The sequence below is a fragment of the Eublepharis macularius genome, chromosome 11, assembly GCF_028583425.1.
Source record: "Eublepharis macularius isolate TG4126 chromosome 11, MPM_Emac_v1.0, whole genome shotgun sequence".
Taxonomy (NCBI): domain Eukaryota; kingdom Metazoa; phylum Chordata; class Lepidosauria; order Squamata; family Eublepharidae; genus Eublepharis; species Eublepharis macularius.
In genome coordinates this window covers 29,264,522-29,287,159 of record NC_072800.1, presented here as the reverse complement: position 1 = coordinate 29,287,159, position 22,638 = coordinate 29,264,522, and positions in this window count along the sequence as shown.

The following is a 22,638-nucleotide window of genomic DNA, read 5'->3' as shown; positions in this document are numbered from 1 at the left end:
AAGCATAAGAGACTGGTTTTGCTTTTGCTTTTTTTTTTGGTTCTGTACCTGCCATGTCATATTGAAATGCCATATCATATACCAGAAAAGTTTAATTAGTGAAATAAATCCAGTGGATATGTACTGGTTTGCACTTGACCCACGACTATGGGCCAAGCTACACATGACGAAAGACACTTGCCTGGCAAGTGGATTGAGTGGAGGGCAAGTGAACAGGGAGAAATACACTTGCCGTTCAAGTGTCATTTGTCACTTGTAGCTTGGCCCTATGTCATCGTGATCTGGGATGTTAATTGAACAGGCATGCGGAATTATTTGGGGGTAGGGTTGCCAACTTCCAGCTGGTGGCTGGCGATCTCCTGGAATTACACCTGATATCCAGGCCACAGGGATCAGCTCACCTGGAGAAAATGGCTGCTTTGGACTCTATGGAATTATACTATGCTGAGGTCCTTTCCCTCTCCAAACCCAGGCTTCTCCAGGCTTCACCCCCAAATCTCCAGGGATTTCCCAACTTGAAGCTGGCAACCCTATTTGGGAGGCTGAGGAAAATTCACCCCCCTCACATTCCCCGTCAGTCCAGTTCTCCCTCAGAACCTCTCATTGCATGGGCCTCCTGTATGGTACCTGTATTTCCTCCCTCCAAACACCTCACAAGACAAATAGAGATTTAAGTCAATTGAACTCTAAGAGAAACTAATTGGAACTAATTATGGAATTAATGGTGAGATGCTGGAGCAGAAGCTTTATAGCCAGAGCCAGTGTGGTGTAGTGGCTATGGTGGTAGGGTAGGATCTGGGAGACCCAGGTTTAAATCATATCTCTGCCATGAAAACTGGTTGGGTGACCTTGGGCCAACGACACCCTGTCAGCCTAATCTATCTGACAGGGCTGTTATGAGGAAAAAATGGATAAGGGGAGAATGATGTAAGGCACTTTGGGTCCCCACTGGGGAGAAAGACAGGGTATAAATGAAGTAAACAAGTGTTCTAGCCTTGACATTCCTCCATTGAATGTGGCCTAGAATGGCCCATTCCGACTCTCCCATTCTGTGACAGCCAGTATGAGAGAACAGGACAGATCCCTTCCTGCCCAGAGCCATGGTCCCAGTCTGAATCACATAACTCAGGGCTGCTTTTAGCCTTTTAAAACCTAGGCCGTTTCCACACGGCTTACCTTGTTCCGGAAAACAGCGAAATCTCACGCCAAATCACGCAAGAAGACGTTATCGCGTCTTCTTGTGCGATTTCGCGCAATAACAGCATCTTCTTGTGCAATTTCATGTGAGATTTCTCTGTTTTCCGGAACAAGGCAAGCCATGTGGAAACGGCCCTACAGCCAGGTGCAGAAGAAAAAGACCAAAAAGGCTAAAACCAAACAGAATGAGCTGAGTGTGAAGGTCACACAAAGCAGCCCCATGGAACAGTTCTAGGTGCAATTGCACTCTTTCATCACACTTTCCTATATTTGCGAGCCTGTGGCCACCAAAATCCTTCTTCACTTTCACCATTTTGAAAGCTGTTTTACATGGCAATTTGAAACGCCTTCAGTTTTTTTCACTTTTTAAAAATTTCAGCATTTTCTGAAAGCAGTTTTTATCCGTTAGTGACCAGAGACTGCGTAGTTCTGATAGTCACATTCTTATGCTTGTAAAGGTTGGTCTATTTTGATTTAGCCAGTTGGTTAGAAATGGAATAAATAGATTTAAATGAATAAATAGGCACAAATAAATAGACATTTGTTGTTTTGTGCTGCTGTTCAAAGATGGCCAAGACGTTTTAGTTCCTGCGACAGAAAATCCACATAGCATGCCTCGTGGTGGCAGGTAACGTGCTCTATCAATACCCCCAAATCTGCTGTTTGGGGTGGCTGCCTTATCCTCGGTCTTGTGTGGCCAACAAAGTTGCTGTAGTGAGCACCTATCCCTGTGGAGTTTTTCACTGTCACTTCGTTCTGTCCCTATTCCATGCTATGCAGTCAAGCATAGAGGATTGTAATTACTGAAGGAGGCTGGCTTGTGACCTCCCGCTTTCTACTGCTGGCTGGAATGAAAGCACCTGACATATTTATGGGTCTGTTCTCACAGCAGACCTCTTTTTTCTTTTTTTGAAGGGGAGTCATAATTACACCTCTGCCCATAGAATTTGCCATCCAAAGTTGGAAGACTTCAAGCAGAGAACGAAAACAAAGGATCAAGATAGCACAAAATGTACCCTTTGCAGCCACTGTTGCGGAGATCATGAGCCAGATGTTGGAATGGTTCTTCCTTGGGGATCAAAATGTGGCAATAGAGCTAAAACTGAAGAGCTGAATAAATGGGTCTGTGGTCTGGAGAGCCAAGATGGCCCTCATTCCTTCTTCGTTTTGCTCTGATCATATCAATTGGAAACAGTTATTCAAAAAGAAAGAAAACATATCTTGGGCCCGTCAGACCTACAGACTTCTCCACTAGGCCCAATGTTTTGATTCCATTTGTTTGTAAAATATACAGCAGCTGTCTGGTGCGCACAAGATGTTAGCTGCTTTAAAGCTGGCCTGTTTTATTTTCAGCAACTACTGGGAACTACCATCTGTCCTGCTGATTAACAGACACCTGACACGTAAGAGAGTACAAAAATAAAAAGTGGCTGTTATATCTATACTATAGCTTCCATAGTAAAAGCAGCTTATGCTTACCTTTATTTATAGAAGCAGAGTTCAGGGGAAGGAATTTCATTGTTAAAGAACAGCATTTATTGCTCCCCTAATGTCAGTGGCGGCGCTAATCCTCAGTGGTGCTGTTAAATTGATCCCACCAATGTGTAATGTGTCTAATGGTAATGGGATAGGATGCTGACTATTGTGAATGTGCTTATGAATCATGTCCTTTGGGACCATATCTAATCAGCATGGTATTTGTGGACCAAGCAGCAACTAACATCTCTTTATGTATTTAGTATTATATTATCGTTACACGGTTCTCCACTTATTCAAGGGATGAGAGGTTCCAGGGGTAGCAGTCACCTGGGCTGGTTCTGTTTGCAGGGAAGAGTACTGGAGACTGAAGTTACCTTGCTGTATTTACATGCAAAGCCCAGGTGAAAGCAGAAGAGGTGTTCTCGTGGGATCTGCTACCCCACATCGGATTCCCAGAGAGAGAAAGCTCTTGCTCCTCCAGGGTACTTCAACCTACTCAAAGCTGAGTCTGATTTCTCCTTCAGGTCATATTGAGGCCTGCCACAAGCAGTTTCAGTCAGAGACGCCTTGTGAGTTTCCCACTAGGAGCTCAGTTCTCAAGCACGTGTGTGGGGCTAATTCAAGTTGTGCCCATGGCATGTGGGGAGAGGGGTATAAGTGAAGCAAGGCTTTTTTTCTGGGAAAAGAGGTGGTGGAACTCAGGACTGCACAATGACGTCACTTTGGGTCAGCTGGAACAAGGGGGGAGTTTTTTAAAGCTTAAATTGCCCTCAGCGAAAATGGTCACATGGCCGGTGGCCCCGGGTGGGGCCACCGGCCATGTGACCATTTTCAAGAGGTGCCGGAACTCCGTTCCACCGCATTCCAGCTGAAAAAAAGCCCTGAAGTGAAGTAAAATAAAATAAATTTTCAATGCATATCTGACTAGAAGTCCTCATGGAAGACCAGACATGACTTTGAAATAGGCAATTAGACCTTCTTCCAGAATCTAAAACTTATTTTCTCACATACGCACAGATGTCTTACTGATGAGTGGCAACACAGGCACTAGGGCTGCTGTCTCAGCATTGTGCAAGCATTGAGGTGTTGACTGAATAGCAACCTGCACAACCCCAGTATGACATGATGAGCTCACCCTGCGCAATGCCATCTCTTCACCAGCTCGGTGCCTGCCAGACAGCAGTCCCAAATCTCCATTGTCACCTTCTGACACCCTCCAATAAAGTCCTCAGATTCCCCACTGTATGCAGCAGTGTTCAGTGGCCAAAGCTAATAACTTTTCAACAAACTAAACAAGCCACCGCTGGTCTCCACCGTGGTGTGACCAGTTGTACACAAGGCAAGCATGTCTACCACATACAGAGTTAATCAGCCATCAGGCAGGACTGTACAAACCCGTGACTCGCTCTCAAAAGGTAGGCAGCTCACCAGACACATGTCACATCTGACCACAGTATTTAATGCCAGCCTGCTCAAGACTGCAAAAATTGGGGAGGTGTCAAGCACATCTGGAAGGCCACAACATACGGCCATGCAGCTGGATGGATTATGAGTTGTGATGACCTGCTTCAATCTGGACCCTTTATTTCAAGTTGTCTGAGAGCCATGCTACAAGTGACATCTTACACGCGAACGGCACTTGATCATTTTCGCAAGTCTTTCTGTGAATTGAAGTCCCTCTCCCCCACCCCTTTTCTTTCTGTTCCTTCCCCTCTCTGTTAGAATGGCTGCCTGAAGAGACGGAGAAAGCCTGCTTTTGCAAATCACTCCTCCAGTCACAAGCCTGCTCTCAATGATCTTTGGGGGTGGGCAGCTGCGACTTTCTCAGCTTTCTCCAGAGCATCTCCCCCCCAGCAAGACGATTAGCAAAGTTGCAGCTGCCCACCCCCAAAGATCACTGAAAGGACACTAGGACTTCACCGACATGTCAGCTTTCTCCAGAGCATCCCCCACCCCCCAGCAAGACGATTTGCAAAAGCTGCTGTTGCCATAGGCTTTCTCCGTCTCTTCAGGCAGGCATTCTAACAGAGAGGGGAAGGAACAGAAATAAAAGGGGTGGGGGAGAGGGACTTCAATTCCCAGAAAGACTTACGAAAATGATCAAGTGCCGTTCGCATGTAAGATGTCACTTGTAGCGAGGCTCTGAGCCAGTGCCTGGAGAAAGAACTCTCTCGGTCCTGGTTGTTCATGCCCGAGCTTTCATGCTGCCCAGTGAAGAAGAACGGTCTTGATGTGCATCATAACTTCTCTTGACATAATTTTGGTTCGCAGACAAGGATGAGCAAAGGCCAGCTTGGTTATCACTCTGTACTTGGGAGGGATTACCCATACGCTGAGCAACTCAGTGGATGAACTTTTAAGGGGCCTGCACTAATTGGGGTGCTGAAGATCTTGCCAGTTGCAGAAGGTTCAATTAAAAATATGCAAGTATGCGGACATACATGCTTTGAAACTATATTGAGATCTAAAAGCTCTAGCATCAAACAGAGGGGAAAATAAATGTCGATTGGTAAAATAACATTCAAGAGAATAATGTGTTTTCTTTTTCTATCTTTCTTTGCTAAGATGTAGCCTTCTTTCTGTAACCAGGGATTGCTAGATTTCTGTTATGTCATTGCCGGGGAAGAAAGGGACTGGAAGCAAGGCTGCACACGTTTGTACAAGGCAGGTGGTTCCCTCCTTCCCCACTCTTCCAAAGTGTGGTGGGCTTGCAGCCACCCACGGTACTTGGAAAGGTCATGCCTGCAGAAAGACAAGGACTGGAGGAGGTGGAGGATGGAACAGGCAGCTCTGGGAGCTCTGTTCATAGGATTGCATTGTGCATATACATTCCACTATTGGGGTCACACTTCAGTATGAACCAACCACAAACACTAGAAAATGAGAATTTGAGGGGAAGGGTAGCTATGTCTGCTGCAACAAGAATAAAACACAAGTCTTGTGTTTCTTTCAAAACCAAGAAAATGGTAAAATAGAAATTATGTTGATCTTTAAGGTGCCACAAATTGGAACATGACAGAATTTGAACTGGCTGTTATGGAGAATCTCAATCAGATGGCTTAAAAGGGTCAATGCCTACCAGATTGTTAGAAAGGGGCGATGGTTCTTCCCTTCCTTCAACTTGGTTTCGTAAGAAACAGTGCAGTGACACAATCGTGTAGCCCCAGAATCAGAGCAACAAGAGCCTTTTAACAGTCATGTTATGCAACTGGCCCTGATAGACATAGCAACAACCACACACTTGGCAGAGCAAAGGCAGTCGCACAGCTCCAGCACTGGTCCCCAAGTAATATACAGAGAGGGCAGGCTCAGTTGCACAAGAATCAACACCGTACAGATAAGTACACTCACTGAGAAATAGAAGAATACCAGAGTACTACAGTGTGCACTGATCCTTCTCATGACTATTCTAGGTACATGTTCAGCAGCAATTCCTGTGATTTTTGGGCAAGGGTCTTGGAGTGTGGTAATAGAGTGTTGGTCTAGGATGAGGGAGATCTGGGTTCATATCCCTACACAAAGTACAAGCTTAACTAGATGATATGCCGGGAGTTCCATGTCAGGAGCTCCTAGTATTTTTTTAAATCTCTTACCAGGTGTTGGAGGGGTTCAGATTAGGACCAATAGAAGGGAAGTATAAGTTTTTACTAGAGCTGCCGGGCAGAGCCTGATTGGTAAGTGAAGCATGCTGTGATTGGATGGTAAAAGTGCCCTAGAGAGCTGAGTAAAGTGCGGTTTAATCAGATCACTGAGGAAAAGAGGTCAGTCAGTCAGTCTGTGTAGAAGCCTGTGTCTGTGTGGGTGAGAGATGAGTTATTCTCTGAGGGAAGTACTGAGAGGCGAAGTCTGTGTGTTTAATTTGTGGATGAACTCAGACTATGTAGCAAGTGAACTTCCAGGAACTCTGAGAATTTCATATTATTTTCTTTTTTAGCCTAAGTGGCAGCTGTGAGGAAATAAGTCTTTGTGACCGGGTCTACGGAGAAACATTTAAAGATGTGTACCTACTTTGAAACCACCAAGCTTATGAACTATTCTGAAACCAATACACCGATAAATTACTCTGAAATCATTATAAATATGTATTTATCTCCAGGAATTTCCCAACCCGGAGCTGGCAACCTTAGTGTTATGGTACTCACAGGTGTTCTTTCCTTCTTTAAGAATCGGCTTGTATGAGGCCAAAATCAGCCCCAGAAAAAGCGCAGGAGCACTCCCGCAACTAGCATGATGATGTAACTTCCAGAAGTGATGTCATTGTACCTGGCAAGGGCACACGTTCCACGTTTGCCTGGGTTGCCTGCCACAGGTGAGCAGCTTGCCACTTCTTGCCAATCACTAGTCATCTGCAGGCATTGGGGCAAACCTCTGGGAGTTTGCCCACCACCAGCAGTCACCTGAGACCCCAAGTTATGAAGGACACAAAATGTCACATCTGTCATGATATCACTTCTGGGAAAACCCGGATGTAGCATCGAGTAGCTCTAGAAATCACCATAAGCTCTACAGTGAAACCATTGAGTTTATGGTGATTCCTACTTTTAAAAAATTCTCCTGCCACCACTCTGAATGGCAGCAGGCAACATGGTTTGCCAGCAGGAGGCTTCTCACCATGGTGGGATACCTGGTAATCCTAGTCTTCACCTATTTCATTTTTGTAAATATAAATAGGCTGTTGTGTACTATTTGTCAAGTTAGGAAAACTTGACTGTATTGACACTGGTCTAGGTAGGCCCTCAGACCTTGGACTAATCACTAACTCTGTTCACAAGTTACAATGAAAGCGTGTACAATCTACGTACAGTGTACTCTTGATTTTTCTTAAATATCTACTGAGTAATTCTCATATCACATTCAACACTTGTACAACTGAACATGTAATACAAACCCCACATTTATCTAGCTATTGGTATCTGGTTTCATTCGTAAAGTGAACATACATTGGCTCTTTCTTACAAACATATTTCGTACAAATATGTACATGCAGGTTGTGTGTGCATTCATTGTCACACGTGAACAGCTTATCTTAACCTATCACACAGGAGTTTGCAGAGGATAAAATGGAGGAGGGGGAAAGTATGTGCCTCTAAGCACCTTGAAGGAAGGGAGGGATAAAAATGTGACAGACATTTCCATGTCATATTTTCCATGGCTGAATGCTAGCACTAAAAATTGATTCCAAGAGATACTTCTGACTCATCTTAGATCCTCCAATGACATCAGTAACACTGAATACATCTAACAATCACATCTGAAACAGTCATTTTTGAAGATTAAGAAGTACATAGTTTTTGACACAGCTGTTTATATGTAACTTTTGACACAGTCACAAGATTTTTAACTAATTAAGCCATACAAATATAGAATAATTAGAAGTCACAATAGCAGTAGCTTCTTGATCATGGTTATTTTATTGCTCGGAAGCTGGAGAATTCTCTGTAATTGCTTTTTTTCCTGAAACAGCTAATGTATCATGTTTTAATCTCTTGTCAGATTAATTTGGCAGAAATTATAACCGCTTGGCATTCTGTGCTCTTATACAACATACATTTTATAATGTGTGTTTTTTTAGAGCTGCAGTTAACTGTTTTGAAATTATACAGTGGTTGTGTTGATACACACGCCTCCACTCCACCCACCTTCCCTCACTGGATACTTCAGAAAGGATACATCACTTGGAGCAGCATTTAACAATCATAATTTTTTCATGGGTTGGGTTTCCTGGCCAGGTAAAACACAATTTTATTCTGTCTTGATAAATTAATTTGTGCTGTTGGTATGTCATTCGAAAGGTAAACCAGTAGTGAATGTATAAAATTCAGACAAATGTGAGTAAACTAACAGCGCAGTCCTGAGCTCTTACTTTTTCTAAGTCCGTTGAAGTCAATGAGGTTAGAAGAGTATGTGCTGTAAATGTAGGAGACATAAATGAGGAACCAGCCGTGTTGAGTCAGAGCAGAACTACAAGTGACAAAAGGCACAGATTGGACACTTGTCAGCTTCCCTCAAGTTTTGATGGGAAATGTAGGCAGCTTGGCGGAATGTTGGACAAGTGACAGTTGAAAAGTCCATTGGACAGCAGTCGGAGAGCCAAGCTGCAAGACTAGGATGCCTAAATTTCCTATCAAAACTTGAGGGAAGCTGACAAGTGTCCAATCTGTGCCTTTTGTCACTTGTAGTTCTGCTCTCAGATTCCATCTTCATCTAGGTGAGAATTCTGTTTTCTGGCATTGGCCAGCTAAACAGACCAAGAAAGTTCTTGAGCAAAGCATAGTGGATTTACCACTTGTTAACACTCCCCCCACCCACACACTCCCTACATATGGAGAGTAAAGATCTCAGAGCATGGGAAGCTACATTCCTGACTATTGTAATAACTATGGGACAGAACTAAGAAATGTGTATTAGATATAATACATTGGGTTGAATGTAGTGGACGTTGGACTAGATGATCCTAGTGATCCCTTCCAGTCCTATGATTCTATGATACATGAGAGGAAAGAAAAATGTGCTTAGCACAATGTCATCTGTGCAAGCAGTAGAGCTACAGTTGCAGCAACATAAAATATTTAAAATAATTATTAAGGAATAAAGATGTGCCTGTAGAGCAATGGAATGTATAACAGTTTAATAGTTAGTGTGGCAAACTAGGATCTGGGAGACCCAGGTTCAGATCTCCGCTCTGCCATGGAAGGCTGCTGGGTGACCTTGGGCCAGTCATGCATGCTTATCCTAACCTACCTCACAGGGTTGTTGCAAAGATAAAATAGAGGAGAATGATGTGAGCCACTTTGGGTGCCCATTGGGGATAAAGAGAGGTAATAAATGAAGTAAATAAGTTGTCTTTGATATTGTCTCACAGGAAATACTATGAGCTACATTTTGCATGCATGAAAAAGCCGGGGGGGGGGGCAGGAATACAGTCACTTAGTGCAAGCAAACAATAAGGAAGAATTTTAACATATGCACTTGCTCAAGGATTGCACACAGTACACACAGAAATCTTCAATGGAATCTTATCCAATATTATTTTGAATCCAAATGGTACTACTAACCTTTGCCTGAATAGCCTAGACTCTGGCCAAAACATCCAGAAAAGAAGAACTTTAGATGAAGAATATAAGAATTGTCTTACAAGCTTACTAGAGAGCAAATGTGGTGTAGCAGCAGAGTGCTTGCCTTGTGTTACCTTTTCTCAATCTAACCTACTTCATAGTGTTTGTCGTGAGGTAAAATGTGGGACCCTGTCTACAGTGACAATGACTTGAGCTCTCTGGAGGAAAGGAAAGATACGTATGAGCAAGAAAAGTAGGTCAGACCAAAACCAATCTATCTCAGAATTCCGCAAACAGCCAGAAAAGCAAGGGATTAAGGTGGCATCTTTCCCCGTTGCTTATCTGATAGTTAGAGTTAAACTGCCTCTGTACATGGAAGCTCCATTTATAGCTTACCATAGCTAATATAATTAAGAGGAGTTTTATCTACACAGTCACAATGACATGGAGGGCAAACTGAATTTTGGATAACTAGGCGACTCAGATAACCGAGGCTCAGGTGACAGCCGTTCTACTACTCTATCAGCAAATAACTTGGTGGAAAAAACTGTTTACCCATGTTTTATTTATATAAACCAAGTAACAAACTCTCCGTAAGATTTATTATTTATAATGCATTGGTATACACAGACAACTCTCAGTTTCATGAAGAGTGCTATGGTATTTGGGTCTTTCTGAAACTTCTTTCTCCTGGAGCCTGAGAAATCTCAGCATATATGATGAGAAACTGAATGTTGTATCAGTACAGAAAGTCACTAGTAATATAGATGTCATTAAAATATATTTGTCAGCCCCACAGACTGTATAAAGGCAAGGCTTGTGTACACATCTCACTGCTGCATATCTGTTTACTCCCTGCTCTGAGGTAGATGATAAAACATCCTTGGGGGAGCAGCTCATGGGAGATATTGTTTTTCAGTGTTATTAATTACCTTGAAAAGAGAATTTACGCAGTAGTGTTATGAAACACTATTCGACGTTGGGAGTCGGGACAGGTGCATTTACGTACATTGTTATAAAGAAGATTGTTTTGGAAAGACATATATTTTCCCTGCCATTGGTCCAGATTACAGACAAACAAAAAAGAGGAAAGAAAATTTTATTTCTAAATAAAATATTCTGATGTAAGATCAATGGTCAGTCTTTAGGGCATTTACAGTATAACCCTATGAAGGGTTCCTCCCCTCTAAACACATTGAAATCTTTGTGTTTAGACGGGAGAAACTTCATAGGACTGTACTGTTATTTAAGTAGGGGTCAGCAGTTGGATTTCTCAGACACATTTAGTTAAGGAGATCTCGAAAGAGAAAGCAAGATACAGAAGAGAAATAATTCTCTTATTTCCTGGACACATTTTGAGATGCAACAACCTTCCCTCATCAGTTAATCTTCATCTTCTAGATGTACAGTGTTCCCCGTCCCCCCACATCAGAAATCTCAAGGTTTGTTCTAAAAAAAATTCTAGTAAGGAAAGTTCCTTAGGGGAAGAAGTGGGAAGAAGTGGAGGAGAAATAATTTCTTTTCTCAACGGCAAAGTTTTTAGGCTGAATTCCATCTGTCCAGACATATGGACAGATGAAGCTGCCTTATACTGAATCACCCTTGATCTATCTAGGTCAGTGTTGTCTATTCAGACTGCCAGCACCTCACCAAAGTCTCTGATAGAGGGCTTTCACATTACCTCCAACACCGGGAGACTTGTTGAAACTAGACAAATGGGGACAGTATTTCACAAGGTGTCTGTGGTGGATGGGTATATGTTAGCTGCCTTGATAGCCCTGTGAGGGCAGAAAGGGCGGGTAAAAATCTTGTTAATAAAATAAAATGAATTAAATAAGCACACTGACATCAGCAGGCCAACTCCGCAATATATAAGTTACGTATAGGTCATGAACTTGTCCAGATGTAGCAGGTACAATAACATCTTGAGTTGCTTGCAAAAATATCTTTATGAGCCAGGTCCACACTGAATCACAAATGCACAAATATAGTTGCTTCTAAATTCTGGAAAACTGCAGAATTGTATAGCAAACTTGCACTTCTGTGCTTGGTGGTACACTGCTGCTGTGCACTAAGGATGTATCATCCAACAGCTTGACCATTGATGTCCAGATGCCTCAAATGTGGCATGAATACATAATGATATGCCATGCATAATACCTGTTCATGTGCAGAGAGGTATAGTGATATGCACGCCAAAGCTCCAACTCAGGGATCTGGTCACCCAGTTACCTTCAGAACTAGAATCAGAATCTGAGATAGGCAATAAAGGTTTAGCAGCCTTCAGATATAAAATCCAGTTCCACATGTGTGTTTTTTCCCTAGAAAGAACCATGTGACTTCTATTTACAAAGATTCTGTTTAGGGTTGCCAGCTGGCCTGGCATTCTTCTGTTAGTTTGAAATGAAATTAGTGGATAAGGCTTTGTCATTTGATAATTGCTGCTCATCAAAGGAACAGCTACTAGGACTGTTTCGAAAGTGGGAAACTCTCATAAAACCAGGGCTTTTTTTCTGGGAAAAGAGGTGGTGGAACTCAGTGGGTTGCCCTCGGGGAAAATGGTCACATGGCTGGTGGCCCCGCCCCCTGATCTCCAGGCAGAGGGGAGTTGAGATTGCCCTCCGCACTGCTCCAGCGGCGCAGAGGGCAATCTAAACTCCCCTCTGTCTGGAGATCAGGGGGCGGGGTCACCAGCCATGTGACCATTTTCAAGAGGTTCCAGAACTCCGTTCCACCGTGTTCCTCCTGAAAAAAAGCCCTGCATAAAACTATTAGGTAATTGGTGAGGCAATCTGACACAACCTTACATAGGCAACTGTGAGGGACGGGGTGTGTGTGTTTTCACTTTGACTATATCCTGCTTCCACTGTGCCTAGCTTCTCTTTTCTCATGGGGGGAGGGAGGCTGAACTGACACTCAAGATGAGTTTCCCCCCTCTAACTGGAAAAATAGTGCAACACAGAGAATTAGATTTTTATGCTAGAATTCAAATCCCTGCTGTTCTGTAAAGTGCGTGCGTGATCTTGTACTGCTTTTTACCTCCGAGCCTCCCTTGCTTCTTAGGATGGTTATCTAGATAAAATGAAATGGCATCCATTTGCACCCCACCTCAGTGCCTTGGAGAAAGGGTGTGATGAAACGGTGATTAAAACTAATAAACAAACACGTTTCTTTTGTTGGAGATGGCAGGGGTGGCAGGCAGCTCCTTGTGACCTTTTTATGTGCCTTGGCATTTTCAGCTTACAGTTAGAATCAATGGTTTGTGCAGGTTGACAAGAGCACTCCTGCAGATGTGTGAAACACTGGTCAACCTTGAATAACTAAATGAAGAGTTGAAATTATCAACTTTCATCTGTGTCAGGAAAAAATGCATGATAAGGTTGAAGAGTAAAGTTGTGTTTTCTTCCATGCACAGGAATATACGTTAACCTCTTTTCCAAATTTAGCCACACCCGAGGAAAATAAATGCTGCAGATATAGGAATCTAAAGGGCATCATTTCTGATATACAATGTTACTCAAAAAAGACACCACCCAGCAAGTTTTTCAGGTCTCTCTCTACCTCAGGCTCATAAAGTGAGAACCTGGTGTTGTTGCTGCATGGGTCCATTTCAGTGCTAAGCACTAGACTGCCTTTCAGCTGACATCACAGCCCTTACCAATTACTTTCTGTAAATAGCTTTCTTTTAAATTTTTCCCCTCAGAACAGAAACTAATTTTTTAATGAATAAGTACTAGTATTGTCAAGTCACCTGAATAAACTCCTGAAGGCTGTATTTTGTTAAAGAGAAGAGACAAATAGAGAATGTACAGGGTAGGGAGAAGAAAACGTTAATTTCCAATACATATTATTTAACAAGTAATTTGTTTTATCAAGCAGAACATTATGAAAATATCATACTGACATGGCAAAACAACCACAGATTTATTTAGTTAGATACTTATTGCAAATGACTGCCACACCTTTAAGTTAACAATGAGAGCAGAAGTTAAAATTACAGGGTACAATGAAATACAAATTAAAAAACAGAATAGTCAGGATCAGTCAGGAGATAACATCCAAGGTAACCATGAGAGTGATCACAAACCCAACGTCAACAGAAATGAGAATCAAGCATCAGCAGATTACTCCACCATAATCACCATTAACTCAGTCCAAAAGATTGCTGAAAAGGATAGTCTTCACTGGAAAGCTAAAAAGGGATTTTGTGTCTTTGTTTTTTTGTAACACATTTCTATTTTATACTCTCAAACCAAACACCCCTTAAGCTTTGTATACTATAAATTCAGAATATGGGGGGGGGGGATCATAATCACTAGTGCATATTGTAAGATTGGTAATGCAAGGGCTTTGTTGGATGCTACTACATCTAGGAATTTTTGGTAACCTTGGTTGTAGCATACAAAATGTTGGCATAGCTGATTCTGGGGAATTGAGTCACCTACTTTTCTTAAATGTAACAAAAAGAAACCCTCCAAGGAATGAGCATCCTTTTATCAGTGCGTGGAGGTCAGTCAAGGGGCAAGGAAGGGAAAGGGGAAGTAAATATGAATGACTGAACAGGACTTAAGACTTTCTTCTGAAGTTTAAAATAACCAGACTGTCTTATTATCCAGAGCTTGTGTATGTGCCTTTATCATGAAATGGCTCCCACTGGCAGCTCAAGGTCACCAATATCCTGCACCTGACCACCCTGGGGAGCCAGAGGAAATAATCTTTCTTCTCTGTTGGCTACCTGCCCAAGTTCTTCTTAAAATATTGTGGCAGGCTGCACATGTACTGCAGGATTTTTTGAACTCTGGTAAGATTACTTTCCTCTTGAGAGAGTTTACCCACCGTTTTGGTTGCCCGGGCAACAGGCAACTAGAAATGTCGGCTAAACTCCCGGGAGTAGGAACCTTGCAATAGTTTAGAAACTGGCATGCTGAGCAGCTTGCCAACTGCTTTTAAAGAGGCCTGGGGGGTTGAGGAGACCGAGGTTTCCTTCTTCTGGCTCCCAGGAGGAGGTGGCTGTCAACTGAAACTCAGTTGTCTAAACCAAGCGCAGTAGATAAGCCAGGTGATTTAGAAGGTAAACAATAAACGAAACTGTGACCGACTAACTAAAGCAATATCAGAAACACTAATATACAAATTTAATACAGTCAATAAATAATTAAAGTGAATAGTACAGCAGATACAAAATTATTAAGGATATAACGAGTTCCACATAAACATTCAAAATAGATTGCAAAGTGCAAACACTGAACTCTTATCAGTACAAAAGTACAAGGGCTCACAATCCCATCAGCATAAGAATCAGTTTCAATGCAGCTAAAAGCTTGCGTACAAACAAAGGATTATAAGGTGACAATTAACATAGCAGCTGAATGGCTTGCAAAAAAGACTAGCAATAACCGCTACGGGTTTGCATGCGAGGAGTGCCCGTTTCTGATTTTCCCTTCTTCCTGGCAGTTACAGATAAAGATTCCAAGGTAAGTCACACATATTTCCAAAAGCACAATGGCCGTTCGCTCAAGGGTGGAGGTAATTTAGAAGGTCTGTATTTAACTCAAGAAAGAAGTTCTAGTTTAGGAAACTGGCTGGCTAGGATTTCTTGGGTACTAAGAGCAGAACCACAAGTGACAAAAGGCACAGATTGGACACTTGTCTGCTTCCCTCAAGTTTTGATGGGAAATGTAGGCAGCTTGGCGGAATGTTGGACAAGTGACAGTTGAAAAGTCCATTGGACAGCAGTCAGAGAGCGAAGCTGCGAGACCAGGATGCCTACATTTCCCATCAAAACTTGAGGGAAGCAGACAAGTGTCCAATCTGTGCCCTTTGTCACTTGTGGTTCTGCTCTAAGTTACTTTTCCTTAGGAATCACTACCTGATTGTCTGTTTGATGGCTCACTATCTATCCAATCTGTGTATATGAGAAGGAAAATCAAGCAGTAAAAGCAACATGTGCAGTACTGAGCACCTTTTCGTCCACCCACCCCACTACCCCCCTTTGTACTGGTGCCCTGAGATGCCCTACCACACATATAAATGGAGAACAGGGAACAATTTGTTTTCCAGAATGGCTACACTTCTGCTTTTTTTGCTGATTAATCTGTTGCAAGACATCCCTAAATATACAGTGGCCTTTTTATCATGACGTTGATGTGATTAGTCAATCAGTTCATTCAATTTTAATCAGAGCTCTGTGGTAATGCTAGCAAGCTATTTGCTTCTCAGGCAAGGAGGCTAACAGCCAGGGGTCATTTCGTAGAAAAAGAGCTGGAGGACCTCATTAGCATAACTCATTAGCATAAGCCATGCCCCTTGCCATCACCAGAAATGTGTCATTAGCATAACTGATTTGCATATGCCACACACCCCTGACATCACCTATCCTGGCTGTTTTGGACCCAATCCTGGCCATTCAAGGTGGAAATTGGGCCCAAAATGGCAAAAAGGGGCTGAAAATGGCTGAAAAGGGGCCCAAAATGGTTAGGATCGGGCCGCTGCTGAGCAGGAGAGTGATCCACCACCCGTCAGAGGCCCAATCTGGGCCTTTTTGGCCCCAATCCAGGACGAAATAAGCCCAAAATGGCCGAGAGTCAGGTGGGCAGGGCTACCTGACATGTGACCTCTTTGGGGAACTGCCGGAACTGCGTTCCTGCGCGTTCCCCCTCGAAATGAGCCCTGCTAACAGCTGTTGCTAAGCATGCTTACTCTGAAGTAAGCGTAAATGAATTCAAGTATTAAAACACCATGTTTATAACAAGTTGTAACAGTGATTTTATTTTTCATCTTGAAAACCTTCATTAAAAAAATGGTGCTGTGACAGACGATATAAGGAACAGAGGAAAGAAAGTTTCTCTCAACAGACTTAGGAAAGCATTTCTAATCCCTCTCCGCTTATTAGGAATGGCCCACCAGGCCAAGGAGGATTCATCATTAGGCCCAGAGCCTTGGGACTCTGCTTTGCTACCATGGCAACTTATCTGCATCATCTTTAATACCCTGTGGATAGTCTTCTTCAAGCCCTATTTTCAATGAAGAACAGAATCAAGATGACTCAACTCATCCTTTTTGTATTCAAAATGGAAAAAAATAATAGAAAGAGGCTCAAATGACAAAACATTATTTGCAAATAATTACTCATAGAAAAGCCTTTTTAGATAAGTTGCTGCAGGATATTTCCCCCGCCTAACTATATATAGTTTTGTTTGAAAAGAGCAAAGAAAGGGAGTCCCTTAGCAAAGCTTTTAACATTTTGGCACCAGCTGGAGTGTTCAAACACAGACCGTTCAGTCTGCCTTGGAAATCACACAAAGAAATTAGCCTGTTTGTTAATGACACAATTGCAACAGCAACTCCATAGGAAGCCTGTCAGAGATCATTCATGAAGCACTTCCCTCCCAGCTGTTTTAGAAGTCTGAATTAATGTTTTCACATATATGTATTACAACTATTTCTTTCTCACAGTCTTCTTATATTCAAGCCCAGTGAATTATGGAAAGAGACAGACCAGTTTTGGAAATTTAAGGGGGTAGGAAGAGAAGCTTTTCAGTAATTAAAATAGAGGGCTGAAATTTTCTTGGCCGATTCCACACTACCTTAGCTCCCGCTTTTCTTGTGCAATGATTGCTCCATCTGTTATTGCGCGTTCTTCACTTGTTTGTCCACATCACCCTTTGAATAGCGCTTCTCCTGCGCAATCCGTTGATCACATCCCCTTTCAAAAAGACGGGTAAAGGGGCGGGAAAAACCCGAACGGCCCCGCGGTTTTTTTTAAAAAAGGACAAATTGACGCTATATCGACGAGTAAGCATCCTGGTTCAATGGTTCAACGACACCATTAATATAATATATTTTAAAAAATCACCCAAGACACTTACGATGAGCGCTCGGAACATCACAGCCTGCATGCTGGTTGAAATCATCCGGGAATGGGTGAGCGGTCACGATCACCTACAGCAGCATCCCACAGCAGAGCTTCATTTTGTCTTTGGAAAATTGACATCTGTGCCTAACTCGTCGGCACAGTGTCGGGGTGTAACATGAGCCATGATTTCAGTATCATGTGGATGCCCCCCCCCCAAATATATAAATTGAATTAACATATGAAATTGTTCCTCTGATATTTGAGGTCTGCCCGCTTTTTTAAAATGAGATTAATATGATGAGATGTCACCATATCGACACGGTACTCTTTTATTTTTTTAAAAAAGGGGTGGGGACAAAGGCGGAGAATTACTCCTTAATTGGGAGGCGGGTCAAGAGAGGCTCGGAATTCAACGGAGGGCAGTTATTCGTCAAAAGATAACCCGCGGCGAAAGTGCAATGGGCTGTGGTGACGCCATGCCGAATTAATGACGGCTTTGGAGACGATGCGTGTGAACAGATGAAGGAATGGCGCTGCGGAAGCGAAAAACTGCCGCAAGAACGACGGTAGTGTGGATTCGGCCCTTGTCAGGTAAATCAATAGATTAAAGGGAAAAAATGTAACCGAATCATATTGTTGATGGGCCTGTATTTTCAAAAGTCATCTTTGCTAATCGGTTCATTTTTTTCTCTAAGAATTCAAGAGATTGTATCAATTTAAGCACCAAGTATTTTCTCCAGATTTCCCCTGCAATATTTTTGAATTACTTGTGAGTTTAGAGCAAGGCTGTGAAAGTAGAAGGATTTGCCAAGAATCTGATGGGTCTCAGAGACAGGGTTAACCAAACTTCTGGTAGCTAGCTATTTCAGGCAGGGCGACTATGCCTTTCACAACTGCACATTAAGAAAAATCAGCAGGCATTGCCTTATTCAGCATGTGGAAAGATGGAAAAGATTTGTGCTCATCACATAGCTGTTCAAGGCTCAAAGGGGGGGGGCGGGTTATGGGATGGCAGCCATAGTGCACAAAATATTTTTTTTTAAACTCTGGTCTTAATGTTTGTTTTCTGTTGATTTCGTGAACCCTGAAAGTTCAGGAGCCCCAGCAGGAAAGAACTTGGCAACCCTACTGCATGTTTTCATTATACATATGCTGTGGCAATCAGGATGGAATTGGGGAGGAGAAGAGAGATGGGGGAGACTTTTGAGGTAACTGCCCTCTGGGCTTATGAGGATCTAAATACCATGTTCTGGCTTCTCTTTTTATTTGTTTAAAATTAAAAGCTGCCGTCCACAAGTATTAAAAAGAGGAGACAAGTTTTATTTATCTGGTTGGTAACATAAGCTTTTTGCTCCCTAAAGGTTCTTCTTTGTGACCCTAAAAGAATAATATGGAACTTAATTGTGAGGTAAGTATAACCCCTTTCACGGCTAATTTGACTTGACAGACAAGATGCAGATGAAACTGAACAACAAACATTTATTTACAAAAAAATAATGTCTAAAACAACTTAAAGAGCGTGGCTCTTGGGAACCAGCTATCACTGCGTCACCCACAGGTGTGCAGCGTCCCCCAGGGGGCGATACTCTCCCCAATGTTGTTTACCATCTATATTTGTCGCTCAGTTGGTGCGAAGTTTTGGACTGGGTTGTCATCAGTATGTGAATGACACCAAGTTATATCTGTTAAGGAATGGCCAGCCAGTTCTCCACCCTGGACAACCTGACCATGACTGTAGGGGCTATGACTGGATGGCTGAAACAGAGTCGGCTGAAATTCAATCCCATAAAGATGAAGGGCCTGCATCTGGAGCATGGGTTGATGGGTTTGGGAATCTGGCTGTAGGCCCTTGATGGGCCGCTGCTTGTGCCCGGGCCAATGGTAAAGAGTCTGGGTGTGGTCCTGGATGCTTCTTTATCAATGAAAGTCTAGGTCACAGCAGTTGTCAGATGTGCATTTTCCCACCTTCGTCGGATCAGGCAGCTCACTCCTACCTCTCGATCCATGACCTGACTGCAGTGATCCAGGCAATGGTCACCTCCGGATTCGATTGTTATAACTTGCTCTATACAGGGCTACCCTTGAGTCTGGTCCGGAAATTGCAACGACTACAAAATGCAGTGGCGCGTGTCCTTACAGGAACTCCCTTCCAGTAACATATAACACCTGTCTTGCGCCAGCTGCATTGACTTCCAATGGAATTCCAGATCAGGTTCAAGGTTTTGGTTTTCACCTATAAAGCCCCTAGTGGACTAGGACCAACATATATGCGGGACTGCCTTTCACCGTATGTTCCCAAGGGTGCTCTATTCGGCTGACAAACGTCTGCTGGTGATCCCTGCCCCCAAGGAGGTTTGCCTAGCCTCGACCAAGGCCAGGGCTTTTTTTGGCCCCAGCACCTGGCTGGTAGAACTCTGTGGAAACTAGGGCCCACCCAGCAGGACCTGTTATCATTCCACCAGGCCTGTAAGATGGAGATGTTCTGCCAGGCCTATGGTGGTTGAGGAGGACGAACTGTCCAGCTGGCCTCCACTAGAAGGGGGGCATTTGAGCTCCTCTCCTAAGACTACTGTCTGTTTTAAATAGCTCGCCACCCCTGCCCCACAGGTCGGAATGCTTTTTGGGCTACAATATCAAGCACTACATCTTAATCTTTCAAACAGTTTTATCGTAACTGTATGTTAGACTTTAAATTATGACTGTTTTAATATGTTTGATTATATGCTGTTATCCGCCCTGAGTCCACTTGTGGGAAGAGCAGGCTATAAATTTAATTGATTGATTAATTAAATATGGAATAATCAGTATGGAATGTACAACTGGATCTCAGTTTCACTCCTCATAAGTTATACTTTTCTCCCACTGTGATTTAACAGGTTGAACTGAGCCTTAGTTAACCAAACAGAAACACTGAAGAGAGATTTGATTCCTTTTTCTCCAGACAGGGTTCCTCAGCATTCAAGGTTCAACTATAACTTTTTTGATACAGCTGACAGGTTTACTACTCAGGTTCTAGGCTGCCTCTTTAACTCACAGAGATCCTGCTAGGGATCTCATCCCCTCAGTGGGGACAGAGGATCCCCTGCTCCCAGCTTCTACCCCCGCCACTACTTACCTGGCCGGCAAGGGGGAAAGGCAGGGAGGAATGGGCCCAGGAGGCAAGACACCTCCAAGGCAAGCATGTAGTGGGTGAGCTCCTAGCAGGTGAGACTGTATCACTTCCTGAAGTGACATCATCGCACTGGGACTGGGCAGGCTTCCAAGCTTTGCAGGGGCCAATTTTGGCCCCCACCGGGATGAATTGGCCTCGTGCAAAGCATGGGAGCATGCTCAGTGCCAGTACGATGATGGTGCTTCCCAGAAGTGACATCGTTACGTTGGCACTAGGAGTGTGTGCACACTTTGTAGGGGCACAGGAAGAAGACTCCTGGTAAGTGCCATGGTACTTGGGAGGGTATAGGAACCTGGCAACCCTACATCCTGCTCATAGAACCTGCACACAGGAAGTTTGATTTGAGGGGCCCTTAACAGGGTGCTTGTTTATCTTACTAAAAACCAGTTTTCTTCCCTAACCTGACCCCAAATCCTAACTAAAAGCTAAAAAGTCTATCTCAGCTTGCACTCTTATCCACAACCACCAAAATCCCCGTCTGAAGGAGAAAGTATCTCTTTTCCCTTCTTATGCTTAGGCTGGCTCACCCCCTCCCATCGAGTGGAGTTCCGGGGGCTCTGATTGGCTGGCAATCACTTCGATTTGCATAAGGCTTAAATTGCAAAGATTGGTTCAGGTAGGACTTTGGGGGATAATTGTTAGCAAGATGGCAACCATGGAGGGGGGTAAATGTGAGGCCCAGTATTTTGCATGGTGGTTGGTGTCCCCCGTCGGTCTTCCACTGAACAGCAATTCTAATTATAGCTTTTCACAATACCAGAAAACATCCAAAGGAGAAACAGAAGTGAGTTTCTCTTCTCTATGTCTATTTATGAGATGATTTATAAAGGAGGAACTCAACCATCTTCCCAGGGTGAGCAGAAGACAGAGCTGCTTACCTTTAAATAGTGATGTAGAATAGGTATTAAGCATGAGGTACTGGTAAGTGTCAGACTGGTTCACAGGGTGACCACGGACTAGTCACTCACGCAGCCTATGCTATCTCATCCCCGTAGTACTCCACTGCACACACTCCAGGGTATGAGTTAAAGTAACTTTGTATCTATCAGTATCAGCGTACTCAGACAAGGTCATTGGCAGAAGTGATGTATGAGAGTTTGGACGGGTCAATTATAGGGAAAGTTCCCGCCTTTGGGATAATGGTTGAGATTCTGGCGCGAAGGGGTCAAGAGGGGGAGGAAGGGCTTTCGAGACAGGAGGGGAGAGGGACTGGAGGAGAGAAGGAAAAATGAAGTCATTTTCAGTACCCAGGCTCAGCCGGCCTTCAAGGTCGCTCTCTCAGGCTGCTGTGAAAACAAAAGTAAATGCCACCATAGGCACCTGCAAGATAAGCAACTCCTAGCCAAGCAGGCTATCAATAGGCAACTTCGTGTACTCTCAGAGGATCATTACTCAGCATAGAACACAGAAAATACTCATGGCAGATATGTAGACAGACATATATGACAATGTCATTTATGAAAATAAAATGGGACGGAATTCTGTTTTCCATCATGACATCTTTGGAGGAAGGACAAGATTAAAATGCATAGACCTCCATCTATGCTCTGTCTGTATAAGAATAGCTTTTCTACTCTACATGACAAACGACACTTGACCACCATTACCTCTTCTGCATTAACTATGAAACAGGAGTCCTGCCTCATTTGTATGTTCTTATACTGGGAAATGTTCAAATCCTTATTCATATTTTATTGCAGCTGTACAAGTCACTTACAGTGCCATCCTAAGCAAAGTTACATTTTTCTAAGTCTTACTGAAGCCAGTGGGCTTAGAAGGGTGTAATTCTGTTTAGGATTGCACCATTAATGATGGGAAAGCAGCAGGGCTTTTTTTCAGCTGGAACGCGGTGGAACGGAGTTCCGGAACCCCTTGAAAAA